Below are 22,675 nucleotides of genomic sequence, written 5' to 3' on the forward strand. Positions count from 1 at the left end.
ACGCAGTCCTAATGGAGAAAACAAAGGCAGACTGTAAAGCTGATAGACCTAGGATGTGGGAACTGCAATAAGGCCTTGAGCTTTGCCAAATGTATCGTCCATAGATCCTAGCCAATGAAAACGCTGTTGCTTGCTTACCTAAAATAAGGATACTGCTTGCTGCTAGCAAGGGGTATAAAAAAGCAGATGAGAAAATAAAGACAATTCAGACATCTTTTCTGCACCTAACTGACTCCTTGTATCTTTATCGGCCGTCCCGACTCTACACTGACATATGGTGACCCTCGACGTGATACTGCATTACTGACCATCGGGCAACGGATGGTGGTGACGGAGCTTGGCGTAGCTGAGAGCAGTGAGGAGACTGCCTGGTCCGGACCTGAGAACTACTGACACCTGGAAAAGGTGAGCTGCCAAGAACAAAGACTGTGATAATGGGGAATCAGATGTCTAAAGAGGAAAAGTTGGTGCTGTCCACTTGGAAGCACTTCCTAAAGCGTAAAGGAGTAACTGTTGAAGATTATGATTTGCAACGTTTGCTGCTATGGTGTCGAAAGCAAGGCTTTGAAGCTAACACATCAGTTGCATTTAGAGTAAAGACTTGGGAGAAGGTGGGGGATAAACTATGGAAAGAGGTTTATAAGGGTGTTAGGAGTGCTAAGGAAAAAACTCAGTATTTAACATCCACGTCGCCTAAGAAGTCAATCTAAATACACCTGAAGACAAGCGACAATCTAGTCATGGCTGATTACACAACTTGTATCACAGCCTGATGAGTTTATGGAAGCCCATGGAACTGATTAAGCTTAGCTGGCCTAAAAAATGAACTACAGATACACAAAGCTCTCTTTTTGGTGCCTTTAGAACATGAATCAAAGTGAAAAATTAAAACCTGGACCATGCAGACTTCCCCACCTCACATTGGCAGTCAGCACGCAAGGCACTGGTGCATTTCAAGGTCTTGCAAGTACAAGGGCTCATTAGATACAACATCCTTAATAACGTAGCAGCAAGCCACTCTCAAGATTGTCTTTCACCCTATATTCCATATAGCAATTGAAAGCAGTCAAGATGCCCTTGCTTCCTCTCGGATGAGTAAAACGAATTGAACCCAGGGAAAGTTTCTTCATTGTAGACCCTTGACCATGAAATTCTTTTTACTGATGCGGTTTGTAACCTACAGCTCAGCTTTTCCACAGTTACTTATTTCATTTGCCTTTCTACTCTGGAAAGAAGCATTTCTCTATCAGACTGAAGTCTGGCAGAAAGGTTGCAGTCTGCTCACTGGTCCTTTTTTTTTTTAAGAGATGAATGAAGTGCACCAACACTTGGAGCACTGGTGGCTGCTTAGTAAATCATAAAACTGTTGTGCAGGAGAATCTCCATTACCTCTTCATGCCTGCAACGGGCTGCAAGGACTTCACCATTCTTCTTTCTTTTTGCTCACTTACTGACTTATTTGCAGAAGTCAGTGGTTTCCTCTCCCTCTCTCTGGGCTGTCCCTTCTTGTGGCTCCACTGGCTGGCAGAGTGCCTGAAAATGCACCTGGCAGTGGTGAGCTGTGGTTGTGACATCACAGCCTCTGCACAGGGCCAGGAACCCAAACAGACTAGTTGGGATGGGCAAACCCCAATATTAGTTTTTGAAGCGCCCAAGTACAGGTCCAAGTTTGGAAGAAGCTGTGTGACAACTAAGAGGCCAGACACTGAGTTATGGAATCGTGACCTGCAGCCTCTGCTGTTTCTGTGAAACAGAAGAGTAGAGCTCAAAAACACAGGCTCTCCCATACAATTTTTTTACTCTTTGCACCAAGAATTGTACTGGATTTTTGATTTAGGTCTAATGTAAACCTGGAAAACTGACTGCCTTCTTTGTCCATTGAAATGAAATTCACTTTTCCTTCATAAGAATGAATGAATGGTAATTGAGAAATATTGCTTCCAACCCTATAATAAAATGTATGCTTAGCAAAGACTTTAAGTTAAAGCCAAAGATATTTGCACACATGCCAAGAGGACGGTATTCCAAGATGACTCTTTAAAACAGCTTAAGATAGACCTAAGTCAGAAATCTGTACAAAGATAATGTAACACAAAATTCAAAGTTTGCACAGAGGCAACACAAAATTCAAAGGTTTTTGTCTCCTGGGTTCAGGTCAGGCTTATTTCCACCCACACCCTGGCCATCTGCAGGCCTCTCTCTCTGTCCCAACGCTCATGACACACAGTATGGTTTTGTCCACTGGTGATCTGTAGCTGGGATGTGAAGACTATCTTTGCAAGTAAAATAAAAGGAAGATCTAATGGCAGGAGGATGAAGCCACACCAAATCAGACTACATTTTGTGGGTAATTAGCTGCTGGAGCAATTACCACAGGCTGTGGTACACTCCCTGTCATGAGCAGTTTCAGTATCAGACATTTTCCCTAAGAGAGAGCCTCTAGCACAACAATGAATTGATTTTGGTGAGCTCAAGTAGTGTGTTTATATTATGGATCAAACCAGATGGCCAACAGTGTCCGTTGCAGACATTACCATCACAGATGCATGCAACCTTTCCTGTGACCTAACTCCCAATTGCTTGTGCACTTCAAGGAGAGCAAGAACCAGACCTTCAACAAAGAGAAGAGACAACAGTGCCAGAAACCTGCAGCATTTTATCAACGTGAATTTTGCCCTTATCCTTCGCTAAATTCTTTTAACAAGTGGAAGCTCCTGTGGATAAGCTGTGGAGACGATACGACTCCCTGACAAGAGGTCTGATGATGGGTCTTGTGCACCAGGTACACTGACCGACCCAGTAATGCTGAGCCATCTCTGCCAGCCATCCCCATCTCTCCAACTTTCCACAGCCAGGCCCAGATTGCACCTCACTTCCTGATATTTAGTTACATCCTGTCAGCTCTGAAGTGAGGTCGAAGTTCTTCTAAAGAATGAAGAGCAGTTGAAGTCAGAAATAGAAACCTTATAAAGTTCAGCAGCTGGACCACGTTACGTGTTACACAGCTCACAAGCCAGCACAAGAGGCTGTTTCAAGTCCGCTTCCCATGGTCATCTCAATCAGCTAAACATTTTTATTCCACTGAGGAGCAGGTAGTGAAGCTCACCAAGGCAATCAAATGATGTTCCACTCTACACTGCAATGGCGGTGCAACCCTCATAAATAAAGGAAGTGGCTTCCTTGCTTCAGGATAGATCACTTAAACAGGAATCACATCACGTGAACAGAGACTGTAGTGTGGTGTGACACGGAGACTAGTAATTTCAGGACCTTTTGGAATGTGACATTTCACTACAGTACACTGAGTCCATCTCCTCCCAGCACTACATGATCCAACATCTTTTAGCTTTACATCTCCATGCTTCAGCTGCAACAATGGAAACACATAGTAGGGCTGGATTTCAAATTGTGTTAAGGCGGTCTCCCATCTATGTAAAATTTTCAGCGCATCTTCAGAAACTCTGTTTCACACCCAAGTTTTAACTGTGACCATCTATTCTAGTGGTGCTCACAGGACAAACCACAGCGCAGCACGAGGAGCGTGCTCTGCTGCCCACACCACTTGCACTGCTCAGCTCACGCAGGCAAGCCATGAGGCATCTGGAGAAAGGTATACAGCTAACTTCAGAGCATCAGAAGGTACTCAACCAAACACAGAAAGAGGTATTTTAGGGGCAATGCTTGCCAACTTAACTACAGCAGGCAGTGCCTGGCCAGCTGGCCCCAATTGGTCAGCAGTTTGCTACAAGGATACTCCAGGCACACAGCTAGGTGGAAGCATGGCTGGCTCACAGTACCACATGCTATAAGCCAGTCAACAGAACATCCCTCAAATCAAAACACATGGTTAAAGCAAATCTGAAAGAGACAGAAGCCATAACCCCCACCAATGTGATCGCAGATTTTGCATAGAAAAGTGTAATTCAAATCTTCTGTGCCTTTTCTCAGCCAAAATTCCTCTAAAATCTTGTGGCCAGAGAACTTGGAGAAGGTATACTGAGTCACAGACAAGCTTTTGGACAAGAAAGAGCACACGTGGAAGGCGTGTGTTGTCCGTCTTTCATTTCAGACTGCATTGCACTTGCAACAAACCATTTTAAGGGGGTGTCACTTTACTAGAAATCTATGGGATAGTGATTGCCCCAATTAATCTCCCTGACTCCAGCATAGATTAACTTTTAAGATCAGTTCTCAATATAGGCAATTACAGTTAACCAGTTAGGCAATAACACACAACAGTGCATTTCTGAGCAGTTAGAGCACAGACCAGTATTACAAAGCGTGGTCCTTCAGGACAACCGATTGCAACTGAACTATGAGCACAATTATCTTTTGGTTGGTACTTATTATTGCTCTTATTAAATGGAATTTTCAAATAGAGATAAAGAAGCCAGATAAACCTGTACCTTGACCATACTTCGTGACTCATTCTGAGGAAAGCCCATCATACTCTTATCCGTAACTGCAATGGTGCCAAGATTAATACTTCAGAACCAGAGTTACACCTGAAAAAAGGACTACGACAAGAAGCATATTATTGGTAGACATATACTATCACTGACAGCCAAAAGGAAAGCTCAAACAAATTTTGTAAATCCACTTCATAAAGACGTCAAAAATGTCCAACTTATGTTCCCATATGTCTGAAATCCATTTAGCATTACCTCTATAGTCTGAGTATCACAGCTGTACTTCTAAGCCCTGATACAAAATTTCCTTACCAAAATACATCCCAGTAGTGACCACTGGGATTTAAGTGACCCTTGAGGAATTCAGAGACAGGATAATAGCTACATTTTCACTCTTCAGGTTTGACAAGAGGCAATCATACAATCATTCACTCCACATCCCCACCAAACCATACCAGTAGGACACAGCCAAGCGACCACACATTTTCTAATCCATCCTAGAGCTTGGTATTTCTGACACTGGACTTCAGAAAGCAACAACTCAAGAAACATGTATGAAATTTGGGGGATTCCCCTAGTAAGAAGATGGGGAAAAAAAAAAAAAAGAAAAATATACAGAGACGCCAATTACTTGGCTTTCTTTGCTTTTCTGACTTTTTTTTGTTTTTTTCTGCAGCTGGTGCAGGAGGCTGCATAACCAGATGCCAGTATTCCATGGTGCTCCAGCAGCCTGATTATCATTCCAAAAACTTCTCTCCTCTTTAGCACTGCATCCTCATATTAAAAATAATGTTCCTGTGCTTAGCCTTCTTATTTTTAGTGTACTAGAAACACATAATCTGTGAGTTGTATGTATATTCAAAAGCACTGTCAAATAAATTATTATTATGGCATGTGTACTTTTCCCTCCTTTTCTGATTTATAATGGATTTTAGCATTGTTAAAACTGCAGTTAGTCCGTCTACAGTCTCATAATTCTTCTCTCAGTCAAATGAAACTACAGTCTTGCAATTTTTAAACCAAATTACTACTAAAATGTGTAGAAATAGGAATTTTAATAAGACTTCTATGTTACAAACATTTTAGCTCAGAACTATTTGGAGTCAGTCTCTGAATAGGATTAGCTTCTGCATATTTTCTTTTAATTTTACATATAAATGAAATACAGGATCTCTCATCATAATTAAATTTGAACTATTCAAGATTATGACTGTGAAAGTACTCTACACGCACATCTACACAGATTACTCAGAAGTCAGTAGATTCTGCAGCCCACAAACAGAACATGCCAACCTCAAAGTCTTCATAGTTCTTCAAACTCTTACTTTCAGAAAAGCTAAAATACAAGCAAGGCATCTGCTGGGCTAGGGAGAAACTCAGAACACAAGCCCCTGCTTGAAGGCTCAGGATTATGCACTTTGTATGTCAGCAGGTAAACTAAAAGTATGCTGTGTTTTGATGGATTTTAAGATCATTAAATTAATGATGATGATCTGACTGATTAGGATAAGCAAGACCTGGGATTTTTCTTGCATCACTAAGGTCAGTAATAGCCCTGCCATTGATTTTAATGAGATGAGGACTAGGCCACTGATGAACTGCAATAAATGAAGGCAAGCCAAATCAGAGTGGAAGGGGGCAAAAGCACAAGCTTGAGTGGAACAAAGGGATTGGAAGATAAATTGAGAACAAAATCAGAAGCAACATTACTTGTCACCAATGGCTGCCCTGCAGATAACCAAAATGGCTCTTTATCTCAACCTAGCATTTCATGTTTGACTTTATGTGCATATGGTTGAACACAAAAAGACACATTTTTCATGATGATGCTACGTACCTGATTATTTGGACACTGTATTACAGCTTACATGTCAGAACAGCTTCCAGCAAGTTCTGAGTTTAGCAAAAGACAGATGGCACCAATCTGAACAAACAGCAATGGGAGACAGAAGCTTTGTTTTAACAAAACAAAACATTGTCATAAGATACTTATACATCCACAAGGTGCATCTTAGGCAACCTCCTACAAAGCTTCCACTGTCTGCAGCAAACAATTTTCACCCAGATTGAGAAATGCCTGTGTAGGAGAATCCTGCCTAGTTCGTGATACGTTTGCATCTAATAATAGTTATAGTGTTGAACTAAGCTTCAACCACAGCAACTTGCATATTGTGACAAGGAAATAAAATTCCCTATTATGGAAATCCTATATTGTATTTAATTATGTAATTATATTTTATTGTATTAGTGAGTGGTTGGGCACAGTAGCAACTACTGGCATTTCTGCAAATTAGGAGCACAAAATTTATTCTTTCCAATAGCTGATTATTTTCTATGATTCTGCGGGGGGGTTTCCTAGACTACAGAAATTATTCTATTTTTGGCTTATTTATCCTAAATACTCTCCAGCAACAGTGATCCCCTCTCTTGACACCAAAATTCACAAGCACACAAAGAATTTCATCTTAGCAGAGTCAGTGGGCCAAATTAATCCCTAGCATAACCTCTTATTTATGCAAGTGCAGGGTGGTGATGTTTACATCTAAGATGAATTTGACCCACACCAAACTACCACACCTGGGGTTTGGTTTCATTTTTTGCACCAAGTCAAGTGTTCATAGCACTGCAGAGTGCTTGAATTCAATGCTTGGTCTCAGCGGAAAGTACACAATTTCTAAGCATTAAAGACAAACATCTCCCTGGCCTAGTGGTGGGCAAGTAGCACGCTCCACTGTCCTCCCTTTTAGTCTGGAGCAGGCTTTTCCTGAAACTCCCTGGCTTGAGCTAACATCTGCCAGCTGAGATGACACAGGAATGCAGGCAGAGATGGGCAGTACCTCCTTCTTACCTTACCTGCTGCACACACACAAAGACAACACTTTCTCCTTTGGCCAGCACAGCCATGATAGAAATGGGAAATTCATTTCAACCAGGAACCTTTCAGTAGCAAGGCACATGGAAAAACAGAGATGTTAGGGCTGTTTGACTCCACAAAGGAAAGTGGGAACTAGATCTGTGATGCACAACCTACCGTAAGCATATACAGCCCCACTTTATGCCACTTAGAGAAACAAAATTCCTCTGACATCATGGACAAGCACGTGCTTCAGGGCTACAGAACAGATACAGAAATACAATGCAATAATAAACATGAATGCATTTACATATACAAAGCAAGGTACTAACTTGGTAAAACCAAATAAATACTAAATAATATTTTATTCAATCTCTTTTTTCATGCCTTGGCATACAGTCTGTGTTATCATGAACTCTAAAAACAAAAAATGAAATGCAAAGTTGTTTACAAGACATAACATGCAGAGTCCTTCCTCTTCCTGAAATTCTTCAAAATGCAAACTGAAGTAGAGGGATGCAGTGAAACAGGGCTTCATAAGAAAAGTGTATTTTCACAGTGAGAGATACTGACCAGCTAGAGAAGATAGTAACCAACATTTTCAGCTTGGAAATGAATGGTATGTTCTTAATGCTACTCATTATGTGCTTCAGTATGGCTAAATAAGCTTATTTCAGACACCCACCATCTCTACCTTAGAGACCTTCCAAACACACTGTGTTTGGCACTGTGCTCATTTGCTACCTGTATCTGGTGAAAACATGGACAAGATTCAAATGCTCAGTATTTTAATAATAAACATTACGTGCCTATCAAATTCATTTCCACAAAAAATAAAATACTATTCATTATTGTGCTTCTCTCTCTCACCTTCTTTCTTCTGCAGTGAGCCTCACAATTAAATTCTTAGGTTCTGTTCACATTCTCACCACTGGCATGGTTATTGAATCACGTTTACACTGCTCAAAAAACTCATGTTAATCTGGGCACACTATGTTTATCAGATCAATGCATACAAGTTAAGATTGGGTATGCTTTTCATTATAACAGCCTAAAAATCACTTAAAATAACAAAAATAGCAACTTCACTTTACCTACCCTAATACAGATTTCATACAGCCATAACACACATTTGACTTCAGCTGCAATCTAGCAGTGGGTGCCTGTAGTTGCCTTTCTTTATCTACGTGACATGATAGCATAGACAGAAATTACTGGATTAGGAAATATTTCATTCCTGAAATGAAGTTAAAGGGTCAGTGTCTAAAATGAGTCATTAGAGATCTCTACTAGGAGATTAAATATTATCTACCAACTGAAAACTAGTGATATAAAATACGTAATTATTCTGCAGTATGTGATTACAGTATATTCTTTGCATCACTTATTTCAGCTTTGTAAGTGGTACCAACCTTTTTACAAAGTAAAAACTACCAGAAGAGATACCTAAAACAGAAATATGCTACAAGAAGCAAACTCACAGTGGGATTACACTGGGGATTTTCCATCTAGAGGTTTCTGGTGTTGAAAAAGGGAGCATGCAGGGATCTTGTTTAAAACTCTGTGGTTAAAACAAACAAAAAAGATCAGAGAAGCAATAAAGATCTCAGTTCTCCTTTAAAGCAAAGCAAAAGAGCAGTTTCTCTCTAAAAAATTTATGAGGCAGAGGAAAAAAATATTACACAACATGTGACAAGCCTTCCTATAACCATATTTTGACATCATCGTTTCAATTAAATAGTCCCACTAACTCTAAAAAGCATCTTAAAATGTAAAAAGGGGCATTATTTAATGTCGAGCGCATAAGAATCCCAGTGGGAGGGACACGGAGCCTGACTGCCTCCTGAAGTATACTGACTGTGGACAGGCACTACTGATACCATTTCAATGTTCAAAGTTGGAATGGTTTACCCTGTTGTCTCATTACTAACATATGACAGACAGATGTAGATAGAAAGAGGTAACATCAGCTGTTTATATCTCATGTCTCAGGCATTTCACTCATATCTCTGAACAGATTTATTTAGTTGCCTGTTAATAAAACCAGCAGCTTTACCAGTCAGTACTTTTTCCCCCAAGCTTTTGAACTCCACTGAGATTTGGAGGCAATTAACATTCACCAGTAACAGAGCAATCAACACAGGGATATCTAATGGGACTGGACAGAATCCAAAAACAGGTATTAGGATAATAGAGAGTCACTGACATAAGGTTATGATGTTAATTTTGGAGGGGAGATCAACAGTGAGTTTTCAATAGCAGTGTCTGTGATTGCTGTCACATTAACATAACATTCTTTTCTATATGGCTGTCTTCTGAATCTGAAATGTGTTTAAAACTGAAAGCAGCTGACAACATGCAGAATTAACTCTCTATTGCCTATTGCTAAAACGCCTGCCCAACTAAATTACTTACGCAATGGTTTCCAAATGCTTTTCTTCAATGAACAAATGAAAATAATAATTTTAAAAATACCAGGAATTACCAGTGGCTGTGCATGGTTCATTTATGACTGCTACATTCAGAGAGAGAGAGAGATCTAGTTAAGCCAAACATCTTTAGATTAAAGAGCCAGGGATATTCCTGGAAGCAGCAATCATAAGAGGTATGGCTGCTACCTAATCAGCTCTCTAACTAACCAGGTTTAAGCTGGAGGTTGCATTTTTAGAAAGTTGGTCCCAAAAGGGAATCTGAAACACAGAGGTACACATATCAGCTCCAAGGGCACATAGAAGGCAACCTCAAGTGAGCACTGGAGTGTGACAATCCTCAGAAGACTCATATCAAGCCCATGGGTACAGAATCAAAGAGGAAAGCTGAGGATACACAAAGTCTCATCCCATTCCAAAACTTCCTGAAACAAGGCACAAGGTGGTTGCCTCCATCCACAGCCCAGAAACCTCTCCTGAGCTCAGATTTAAGCATATGTCTGCTGTGACAGCATCACTGCCAGCAGGCCATAGGTGACACCAGTGATGGATGAGTGCTCTCCTTTGGAAGCTGTGTCACCGGGGAGGCAGGCACCCAGGATTTGGAGTGTCAGGAACCGCAATACAAAGGACAGTCTAATTCCATAGTACCATGATTGCTCTTAAGGGGCATTCTGGATCTTTCAGATGGGTACTGTTGGGATTAAGTGGCCTTGAAGAGGAGTGAGTGCAGACCTACGCTTCCAGGTTCATTCCAACTGTGTATATGTCACAGAAGTTAAAAGACAAAACCAAGAGGCCAAACCCAGCAGTATTAAACAGAATTGTTATTTTTCACAGATTAGCAGGTCTGAGAAAAAGGCACCATATGAATGTAGCCTCTTCTACAAACATATGGCATTTGCTATCAGCACCATATGTAGCTTCTGTACTTAGCGAAAGAGCATCCATTCTCGTAACATGTATGCTGTCTTTATTAAGTTATGCTGTGCCTTCCATAAACATCCAGTGTTTTTACAACGTTATGTTCTCTATACAAAAGCCACTAGAATTTGCCAAGTAAAAGCTAATAAAAGAACGGAAAGGAACTCAGTGTTTGGCTTATAAGGCTCATTTCACTTTATCCTGCATCCAAATGCAGACATCAGGGGTGGGACACATCAGACATTTCACTCTGCCAGCAAACCAAGAGCAGCGTATATAAACTAAGTAAAATGACAAAAATATTTAGCTTCTCACCATGAAAGGTTGGCACAATAGCATATAAAACATATAGATTACAGAGCTTTACTCTCCTAGTCTAAAGGATCATTTAAAAATTGAAGACATTTACATGGCTTTAGACACACTTCCAATTGAAGGTGTCCATATTTTTACAAAGGCTGATTGTGCAGCCAGTTCACTGAAGGACCAGACTCCTAATGATAAATGATAATGGGAATTAAGATGACTTCTGGTCTTAATTAGAGCTGTGTTTTTATGACGGCCTAAGCTCCACTGAAGCTAACAGCCCCACAACTTCCCTCCTTGTTTGAGTATAGTCCATCTCAGCCCTGTAGACACTTCATTGCTATTCCCAACAGGAATCCCCCTGCCTCCTCTCCAGCCCTGCCACCCCACTATAAGCTGGACAAGAGGTGAGGCTTTTGCTCTTCCCTTAAGCTCTAGAAACTGCCAGCCAGGATGGTTCTTTCCTTATGTGGAGCCATTTGCTGATCAACAAATACCCAACCTTACTGGCAGGTTTTGGAGACTCCACCAATATCACAGCATCCCCCAGCTTCTTTCTTGGGAAATGGGGTAGTCTGATGCAAAAACACCAGAAAAATTCAGGTGCACAAAGCTGAGTTGTGTTGGGGACCCTTACATATGTGAGAAGGACACCCTTTAGGTCCCACAGTATCCTGTATCCCACTGGTCAGACAGCATGTTCTAGGTCAGACATTTCACACCTCTCATGACAATTTTCACTATCTCACCCATATCTTGTATACTTTACTAAATGTGTCCTTTCTTGAATGAGACTTGAGCAAGAGAAATTGCTCAGATCCCCTTTTACTATCCACTGTTATTCCCATCTCTTTACTGACCTGTATACCATCCAAAATTGGGGTTTAGTATTTCATGCTTCTGTGTTCCTCCTTTCTCCAAAAGGCCATTCCTATACTTGGAATCATTCTTGAATAGCTCTGTTTTGCAGCCACTCTTATGCAAAAAACAGAACATTTAAACATAAATTATTCAAGAAGTGTCCAGAAAATACTGACTATTGTCAGCCTTGGGGAAAAAAAAGTCACTTTAAATATACTCTGTCTTAATACTTTTCCACTGGCATCTGCTGCTGGTCTGAGACATGGTACTAGGTTTCAGAGACCTTTGGTTTTGCAGTATTGGCTATTATGTACTTACATTAATCTCAACCACCAGTTTACCCAGTACTGTGTTTTGAGCAGGGACTCAGGCTGCTCCAAGTCAGGCTATTGCACACAGGTTGCTTCCACAGCTCTAGAGGGGGGAATGTGTGATTTTTATTTTGTTCACATGGTAAAAAGTAAAATAACTACTCACTACCTATTTCTCTCTCTCTGCTGCAACAGTTAAATATTTTTCTATGACAGCCACAGAACTAGAAGATTAAAGAGCTAAGTGCAGCCATCCGATTCTTCAGCATGGTCCCGCCACACGTCTCAATCACTGGCTTCCCCCAAAGCCACAGTGGTGCAGATTAAAGTGCTTCTGGTCCTTGGTAATCCAATCAGAGCTGGAAGGGCTTTAATCTCTGCCATTCTGTAGACAAAGATTTTGGCAAAATGCCTTCCTTACGGTATTTTGAATTCCACCTGGGCTGCAGTGCAGTCTCACTTTGACCGGGATTGGGGCTCTGTATCACACACCCCCCAGAAGGGTGACAATTCCTGCCTTTTCCCTTAAATTAAAAAAGAAGACACACAACCACGTATCCTTCTACATGGACAATAAGGTGTTCCCAGGTTGTATACTGGGAAGCAATGCAAATTCTTCAGACAAAAGAATATTGAGAGAATGCACTTTCTAATATAAACTGGGGACAAAGAGATTTTTATTGTTCACAGTCCCAAAGGATGCCATGCTTAGGTTAGTTGTCCCCTCCTGATGATATAAGGAAGGAAACCACCATAACCAACCACATGGAATGAGGCCATTTCTTTAAAATGGGGTGACAACCAATTGAAATTCTGGAGCAAAACCAAGTCTCTCCAGCCCAGGAAATTTGCATTATGCCCACAGGCTAGCACAAGACTGTTCAAATTCTGTCCTGTCATATAGATAGGATATGGCATGATCTTCCTTGAAATGTTAGATTTATGTACATCTGTTTGTGTCAACCACATTACTTATAAGCAGTGAAGGAAATTTTAGCCAGAAAGGCTGACACAGTCATCCTAAAAAAAAAAAAAAAAAAAAAAAAGTTTTTTTTTTTCACTCAGATGGGTTTCTGCAGTATTCACTGTTTCACACTTCTTTTTTTTTTTTTTTTTGGGTGGTAAACCACTGATCAGATAAAGGATTTTCACTGCAACCTTAATACTCACATATTATCACTACCTTCACATATCACTCCCTTGGACTTATGCCTGTTCAGTGAGTAGGAAAGGATCACCATGCCTGCTTCTCACAACAGAAAGAGAAGCACAGAAGGAGCCTGTGGTTTTCATTCCAGAGCAGTGGGGAAATCTGGGGAGGGAATCAGGAGGGGGAAAGAAAAAAGAAAAAAAAATTGAGAGAAAGAGAGATGAAGTAATGTTATTCTAAAGTCAATACATAAATCTTTAGCTGTACAATTCCCACTTGCATTAAAGGCATTTGCACAGCTAAAACATCATGCATCAAGTTGACAATATAGCCATAAAGATGTGAAACCCAAAGGGGGGGCGGTGTTATGGTTTGGGATTTCTTAAATTTATTTATTTGGAAAATAGGTTTTTAAATTTTTATAACAAAAGGTGAAAGCACGAACAAGATGATTCCATCAAGCCCACAAAGTTCAGGCCGGGACACCTAAAAGGATTTCTTCCATCTGGCAACTAAGTATGTGTCCCACCTGCTCTCTGACAATGAGCTATTTGCAACATTTAGGCTAAATCTATAGTATTAATCAGGGGTTAAAAAATTCTTAGTCCCAAACCAACCCCCTTCACAAGGAACCTTGACAGCAGGGAGCTTAAGAGAAATAATCTAAGATGCCTTTTTCTACTGACATTTCCTAGTGAGGATACAATAGCTGGAAACTTCCCATGCAGCCCACAGTCTTTACACAAGTTGTGCAACCTCCTCAGACCAACTGTCTAAATTTGAGAAGATAGATTTATGTTCCCCAAGCCCAGCCCTGGGGGTAGGTAGGGCCTATAAAGACAGAAGGACAGTGCTGTGCCTGGGCAAGTGGAGCTATAGTTGGGCTACAGAAATCAGAACTGGGATGCTCACTGTGGCTCAGAGGAGCATGACAGCTGGGATGCTTGTTCCCACTGTCCATCTGGCTGACAGTTGATCCCCTGAAAGTTGTGCCAAACAGGCTGGCTACTGGCAGAGTGATCCCATCAGAGCAGTAATTATTGAGTAAGACTGAGAGTAAGATAATTATTGAGTAAGATTGAGAACTGGGTGTCATGTTTAACTACAGCACCACTGCTTCACAAGGTGCAGAGGAACATACTGTGCATATGAACACAGGCATGAGGACCTTTATTTCTCTGCAGAAGTGGAAGAGGAGATTTGCCTCACCACATTTACTGGGAGCACTGTAACATCACAGGCTTAATATTAGCAACATGTTGCTTGCACCAAAAGACCAAAACTAAGCTTTGTACTCTCCGAGAAAGCTGGGGCAACCGAAAGTTTCTAGGAAGATTTTAAAATCTGTGGCAGGTTATAATAATTGTCTGCTTTCAAGTTACCAAGTCAAGTTTTTGTTAAGTACCAAAAAGGCAGAAATATTGGTCAGCATTATGCTGGTCAGATCATCTAATGACCCACATAGCATTTGTACTCTTCTCAGCTGCTCTCCGCTTCTTGATTATCACTGCCATTAACCATTCCAAGAACAACTGCATCAATGAGCACATTTTTCTGATACGCCTCAAATGTCAGGCAGTATTTCCCTCACATCCAAGATCAGCAGATTTAAAAGCAACCAGGCCATGTCTCAATCCCACTGAAGCCGATGGAGTTACTCCAGTTTTGAACAACTGAGTCTCTCACATTAAGTACTTAGACTACAGTGCAAGCCCGTCCCCAAAGCGTAACAGTCCTCCTATACAATTTTCCTGCTGTCATCCAATGTACTGATACAGGTCTTTCACTGTGACATAAAAATCGACCACATCAGTGAACCAATACTGCTTGCCAAACTTTCAGCAATAATTTGCTCTAATCAATAATTTTCATGTAACATTAACTGGCACCCTTTGCCACTTTTATCTCCACAACTTCCATTATGCAATTTGGCCTATCAATTTACTTTAAAAAGAATGATAATATTTACTATCATGATGAAGAGCTTATTGACAAAGAGGATTTTTCACCTAAGTCAATAAAATACAGATTACTGTTTAAAAATTAAAAGTTCAAAGGAATTGCTTAAGAAGCCAAGACTGTAATAGAAACTTATCAAAGCTAAATAAGCAATAAATAAGACAGTATGAAAACTGTCAGAGCAACTTAGCATCCCCATTCTATTTGTGCTTCATTTTATTAGCTAATCAAAGTGTCATATTATTTCTACTGGCATCTATTTACTGCCATGTAATTTTGATAAGGGCACCATCTGTATTTATAAAAGCATTATCTTAATAGCTGTCTAGCAATCTACAAACATAGGTGATATTTAACTTTTCTAAGGGGATCAATTTTAAACCAGGCAAAAGGACTGATATAAGTCAATATGCTCTGCTAACACACCGAGGGCCCTATCTGGATCTCCTGCTGCCGTGTGCCATTATAGCAGCCTTACACTTACACCAAGGAGGAATTTGTTTGACATGCTGTGCACTTTTCTTTGCTTTATTAAGATGTACAGCCATGAATTTTGTTTAGCAGGGCTTAGAGCTGCCCAGATTTTAAATCCTGGCAAAAAAAGAAATTGTCACAGAGAACTATTTTGCCACAAAGAAAGTTGGTTTAAGTGATAGCGCTAATTTGGATTCTCTATGAATCAGGATTTTTCCCCTCCTTAAGGATTCTCTAGATAATTTAAGGTTACAATTTTTTATATGGTAAAAAGAGCTTTGTTCCCACCTTTTGCACTCTTATCAGTAGAATGAGGACGTCCCAAACGCACCTCAGATCAAGTCTCTCTTATCCCAGCAGTGCCACAACCCCTCAGATGCCTTACCTTCTCCTGGCTCCCAGCTCTCACACTTGACAGCAGGGTAACCCAGCTTCACAAAGGAAGAAGTTAAGTAACTTGTAACTAAAACCATGGGACAGGAGATGCTGCTCTGATTCCCTCCTTCCAGAAGAGGACCCAGACCTCAGCTTCCCCAACTTCTGACTGAGTTTCCACACAACAGTAACAATATAGTTTTGAAGGTGCAGTGCATGGTACTTTCTGCTTTGGGTGGTCTCAGAGGAATGTAAGAGTCACACTGTGGGCCACTGTGAACAGCTTTGGTACCTTCAGCCTGACTCTGCCATCACACAGGGGCAACTCCCTGGCCGCTCAGCTCTGCACAGCACCCGGCGACACCAGCTGCAGGCTCATGGTTCCTCTGGCACCTTCCTGATAAGGCACTGCCAGTATTACAGCTCAAAACTCTCTCTGAACACCTCTTTCAAAAGACTTGGAACTATGGGCAGCAGAGGAACTTAAAACATCTCATTTTTAAGCAGCCACTGAAGCACAGACTTTCTGCTTACATAGAACAAGGCACCTAAACTCTGAACCTCACACAAGATTTAGCTACAGAAGACTCTGGATTTTGCTTGTTAGTTCTAGCTCTAACCTTTCAGTAAATATGACGGTGAAATAGGAATTGCTGCAAGATTAAATCCTTTGGGATCTCAAATAAATACATCGTCTAAAAGCACGGTTAGGGGGACAAGAGAAGGAAAATGCAGTCCATGAACTACATGACAATTATGTGTCAAATATTCTTAGACTGATTTTAGTACAATAATATCTAATACATTTCAGTGTTAATTGCCATCTCCTATTTGACATAATAATTATACATAACTGAATAACTATAAAATTGCTGCCTTATATTGCAAATTGGTAATTATAGAAGTAAATATTAACAACATGCCATATATAAAATAGTGATTTGTATACTGAAATGAATTAGAAATAATTGCAATATGTGATAATTAAAATTATGCAAACATTAGCTATCTAATTGTTAGGTCAATCTTTTTTTTCATTTAGATTCTCCTTTTAGAGGTCTAGATCATTACCTGAAAATTTTTTAAATGTATAACTCAAAGGCTTTTTTTAAAATCCAAGGGGCAATGAAGACAAGAAACGTGTCCTCATTGAGTCCAAATGGGCATTTGAGGCAATGCTCATACACACGGCTATGAAGAGAAAACCTTTAAGGCGATTTCCCCGGACAAAGAGGAATCCACTCCCTGCCCAATCTGCACGATGGGTCAGAAGCGTTACAGCTCAGAATCTTGTAACCAGAATCAGTCATTGCAACTTGTAATGACGCCAACTTCAAAGACATCATCTTGCTACTGTGACCTCTTAGGACTTTTGTGGAGAAAGTTACTTGAAAGGGGCCGTGCAACATCCACCTCAGGCTGCAGCTGGCTTCTTGAGGGCCTGTCATCCTTTTGCTGTGGCAGGACTTGGGTGCACAATGATGGCTGTCCACCTCAGACCCTTACTCTCTTTCCAGGTTCTGTACCTCTTCCTTTTGTTCTGTGGTGTATGTGTCTCTTCCTAAGGCAAGACCTCTCTCTCTCTGTTGATCATCACATTTCCAAATACAGGTGTTTAACTTCAGATACAGGGCTTTGAAAACTCTAACCTTAGATTTCAGTTTAGGTGTATGTTTGGTAAAATGGCAACAACTGCAAACTGGAAGGTACCAGATAGAAGTTGGGCCAAAGTTAAAAATTAATACCTACCTAAAAATGACAACTTTCAAATGATGATGGTTATGTCCAGTACTGATGGGTACTGAAGATCTGCAATTCCTAGTACACTGGGAGTTACAAGGACTGTTTAGATTCTAGCTTCCTCACAGGGAAAATAGGACGAAATTCTGAACTGGCAAAAGTTTCCAGCTATTTGCAACTACTTCCTCCACAATTTTGTATCCTGCATCTTTGTCCTCTTCTCCTCTAATGCTCACCTCCTTCCTAACTTCATTTTTGCAGTTATAGAAGCCCTAGAGGAGAAGAGGGATTTGAGACATGAAAGTTGCTGTAGTGTGCAAGCAAGAAACAAATTAGGTTGCTAAAATGATGTGATAACACTACATTTATCTGCTAAAGAACATCTTCAATATTAGTGTAAGACTGAAGCACTAGTCAGAAAACAGTCCAGATACATTATCAGCAACAGAGCAGTGAAAGGGGACAGCCCCTTCATGAAACTGTTTTCTTGGATAAAGGGAGTTTTAGTGCTGTAAATCTAACTCACACAAGTGGTCATACAGCCACAGGTATAACACTCATTATTAACTAAGTAAAGACTATGCACCAAATCAATTAAAAACAATTTTTAAAAGAAGGTATGTAATGTAATTGTACCCAGGTACAGCTCTGCTCTAATTTATCTTCTGGCCATTTTCAAGGGATTTTACTTAGATGTTTAACCTAACATTCATTGCAAAGGGTAATTCTCATGAAATTACTATGGCATCTCCTGTATCACTTAATGCAAACGCTTCAGTGCCTCAGCAATGGAGAGGAGCTTTTTCAATAAAGACACACATCGCAGTGCAATATGAAGGCCCTCTTTGTTCAAGTTGTTCTAAAATCAGCAAAATGTTTCACAGTAACGAGACATTCAGACTCTAACATATTTAGATGACAAATCACATGTCCATCATGAGGCAAGGAATATGGACTCCAGACATGTTTTGCATATAAAAACCTGTCCAGACTCATGAGTTTGCACAGAAACACCAGACAGGAGCATGCTTGCATTATCAACTGATGTGCAGCATTAGGATATGCTTCTGACATTAAAAAAAACAAAACCAAACTCAAACCACTTATTTTTAGCTCCTGAATTCAGAATTAAGACACTTAAATAAGCAGCCCAGTCATTAACGGTCGTGTAGCTGGCAGCTCTCGTTAACCATACTATTTGTTTATGTGTACAGAGTGAATCAGCATGTACCAAAGCAAAGAAAGACCACATGTACTATATTCGAGCAGGGGCTAAGCTTTTGCAACCACCTATAAAATCATGGTGGTCAGCCAATGAGAGGGGAATTGCTTCCTCAAGAAGGACGATTGACCCCAAAAAGCAAGGTGAGAACTGCAGGAAAAAGCCCTCACAGACTGGGATACCTGTAGGATCCCACAACAAAAGACATCCACGTTTCTGGGCAGTGGGCAGATGAAATGAAAAGGACCTGTATAGTTAAATGTCAAACCTGACTCTGCTCTCATTCCTACTTCAAAAATCCTTAGGTCCTATCACATAAGAATTACTTCCAATTCAGACTGATTTTTCCGTTTGGCACCACATGGGAATGCAGTAAGATGGGGCTGATAGCTTCCAAGGTTATGAGAGGTATACACACAACCACAGCTGGGGACAAAAGACATGTAGCTTCACTACCAACTCCTCTTCATGGGGAAGACCACAATATTTTTCAGGAAACAAAGGTTTCGCTATCATAATCTGCTGTTCAAACACATGAAGAGGTTTCCTGAACAACATCACAACATCCCACTTGGCTTGGACTTCCACTCTGGGTTGTTCAGCAGGGGTTGGGAGGAGGCAAAAGAAAAGGGAGAAGAGGCACAACATCAACTTTCAGGCCTGGGTACTGATTTGCCTCACTACAGCCCTGATGAAATAGCACTCTGAAATAGCACCTCAGTGACAGGCAGCAGAGGGGGTTTCAAGGCAATCTTGCTGATACCTGCACATACATTTTCTCCATCTGTCAATTTTCTCTGGAGAAGGAGATAGTCTGTTCCCTTGCTCCAGTACTCCTCATTATTAAAAGCAACCAGGGTGGGTTTTGTTTGGTTTGATTTTAATTAAGACCGCTACCAGTAATGCTGTCCATCATCTCAGAAAATGGCTTAGGAGGACATCTACTTCCTTTCACAGTTATTTTTCACCTTTACTCTTTCGCTGAATGTATAAAACATCACAGTGGGTATGGATTCCCATATTTACAGAATACCGATATAAGCAGCTATAAATCTTTTTATTTAGAAGCTCTCTCTTCAGGTTACCATTACCATCCATCTGACTAATAAATGTACTTATAAATGTGCATGTTTTCACATCTCTCTCACCAGTATGGTGTCACTGTGCTTGCTAATCATGATACAATTATTCAAGACCAGCAAGTCTGTGCATTCTTCCTTGGCACAAAGAGCTCTGTACCTGTTATCCAGCCTGTGGGGGGTTTTTAACCAAAAATGCTCTTAAATTTTTTCATTCTCTTGACACAAGTGAAATGGTTATTTTACAGGGAAGATTAGAACACGTTAATCTGTTTGGTAAAAAATAAACCCCATACACAAACTCATAATATAAATATTACCCTACTAAGGAAAAGACATTTATGGTCATGTTTGCATAGTCCAAATACCAACTCATGAGTAATTTGAAATCATTACCAATCCTTAGTTTGTACAATGGAGTAAGTAAAAACATTAATTTAAATATCTTTCCACACAGAAAAACTCTACTGACATCAGCATATTACCAAAACCAATTTTCTTACATCAACTCACATCTTCCCCTAATTCTGTAGCATAGCTCTTGGGAGTTGCTACAAGGTCTGCGTAAACTGAAAATCTAAATAACATTATGACGGCTGTTACAGAACTAATTTATAATCTAATACCCTAGTTGAATTTAATATCCTACTTATTTATTCAAGCAAAATATCTGGAAAAGATATGTCACATCATAATGTAGTTGTTAGGAAAATGGGAAAAATAAAGAGGAACTTTAAGTTCGCATAATAATAATAATCAGTAGGGACAGGTACAAGCAGGAACTGTTGCCTGCCCATCACATGAACAAAAGCTACAGTGCCTTAGTGATTGGACTGTTTGTTTCAGAATTAAATTATTACCAAATCTAGTATTTTACATTAGTTGTGCAAGCTGAAAGTGATCCTTCTATTAATGCTATTAGTTCCACAGTACAGCAGCAGGTGGACAAACTGCTGCCTCCTTGTCAGGCACCTTTAAGAACTCCTTTCTTTAACCGAATTAAAGAATTGAACTTTATAGCAGTATTTGTGAACATGCCATTTTAATATAAACACAGTCATACATGCATCGTAACTTTCAAGTTAATGAAAATAGACTACCTCAGTGAATATCAAATTTACCTCTTAATTTGCCTTTTCTAAGCCCTTCCAAGTGAATACATCTCTGAAATATAGTTTTGTAAAAATATTTAGAATCACAGCGGGAGAGAAAACAAATAGGTTAAAATCATTCACAAAACATTCTGCTATTGAAGTGTCACTGCTGGATAAGCCCTGTTAGCTATTCTGGCAAAAACAGCAATTTATAAAAACTTAGTAGACCTGAATAGCATATTTATATGCCAGAGCTGAATGCCCAGAAAAAGGAGAGCATCCGTTCTTAGCCAACCTAATACCCACTGTGGAGGCCTGCATAAATCACATTACAGTAAATGCATAACCTATTGCTTGACTTGAGTTGTGCTGCAGTCCAAGCTTTCAGCCTCCACCTGGCAATGAGCACACCAGAGACAGTCACTGACCATCATGCTCCGGTGACTGCCAGGGGGCATCAGTGGCACACACCACAAAAAAAATTTTTATATATATGTGTGTGTGTGTGTGTGTGTGTGTACACACATATAGAAACTATAGATATGTTGATTTAACCCTGTTGAGTAATCAAATTCTTTCACTTAGACACACAATTCACTCTAGATGAAAGTTGTACTGAGGCTGCTATGAGTGTCATTATCTCATGCACACCATTTGTTTCTGTGTGCATAGGTGCACTCAGTCACAAAGTAGGTGAAATTCCCCTGTTTGGAAGTCCAGGCCACAGAGACAGAAACTGGTCAACTCTGCTACCCTTGATGGTGTCACTGTGTTAGAGGGCACAGGATATGCCTGGTTGAATTTAAAAATCACACCTCACTTGCAATAGTATTCACTCTGAGTAAAAACTCTCAAAAGAAGATGAAAGGCTGCTGTCCAAGATGAGACAGCGACAATTAGGTAAGTCGTCTTCACTTTTCTCCAAAAACCTGCAGTTCCTTATCAGAAATACACACTCCACAGAATCACTGATTAGGGAGATGCTACCTCCTATTCCCCATGACTATGTCCCTAAGGTTTCTCTTAAAAACTAGCTTATTGTTATCTTCCTTCAGGAGGTCAAAGGTTTGTCCCATACTTGCCCTCCTATGATGTTCCCTCACATCCTCCACCAGCCCCTGAAGGTCACAGGCCCCGTGCTGCTGCCTCCTTGAAGCCAGGCAGTAACCAGCCCCATGGCAGCAGGAGCTCCCCTCTGCCTCTCCTGTGCTTGCATACCCTGTGGCAGGTTTTGTGTTAGCTAAGAAAAGAAACAGGAGGCCAAAGAGCTTGGTCTGCAGGAACACAGCAATCACGCAATGGAGGCAAGGGCAAGGGTGCAAAGAAGTCCAACAACCACCACCACTGCTCTTCTCTAATTCAACACCCCAGAGGACTCTTCCCCTGGAGGAGTTGGACTCTGCCAGCCTCATCCTCTTCCAATATCTTCTGCACTGCTTCAGAGTCAGCAACGCAAAAAAGATAAGTCTGTCTAAATACATCCAGGAG

The 22,675-nt window shown here is 40.5% G+C and overlaps 1 protein-coding gene and 1 long non-coding RNA gene across 3 annotated transcripts in view; both read right to left on the reverse strand.

The window, feature by feature from the left end:
• Nucleotides 1-1,519, reverse strand: part of LOC113984064 — a 174,436-nt gene extending 172,917 nt beyond the window's left edge. For both annotated transcript variants that reach the window (XR_005562882.1, XR_003539388.2), the window contains exon 1: nt 1,390-1,519. This is a non-coding gene — a long non-coding RNA (uncharacterized LOC113984064). The remainder of the gene's footprint in view (nt 1-1,389) is intronic.
• Nucleotides 1-22,675, reverse strand: part of PPARGC1A (PPARG coactivator 1 alpha) — a 368,606-nt gene that overhangs the window by 255,838 nt on the left and 90,093 nt on the right. The gene's annotated exons all lie outside the window — the stretch shown is intronic.

The sequence above is a fragment of the Pipra filicauda genome, unplaced genomic scaffold (assembly GCF_003945595.2).
Source record: "Pipra filicauda isolate LSUMZ 115617 unplaced genomic scaffold, ASM394559v2 scaffold169_size1572857_pilon, whole genome shotgun sequence".
In the NCBI taxonomy this organism is placed as follows: Eukaryota; Metazoa; Chordata; class Aves; order Passeriformes; family Pipridae; genus Pipra; species Pipra filicauda.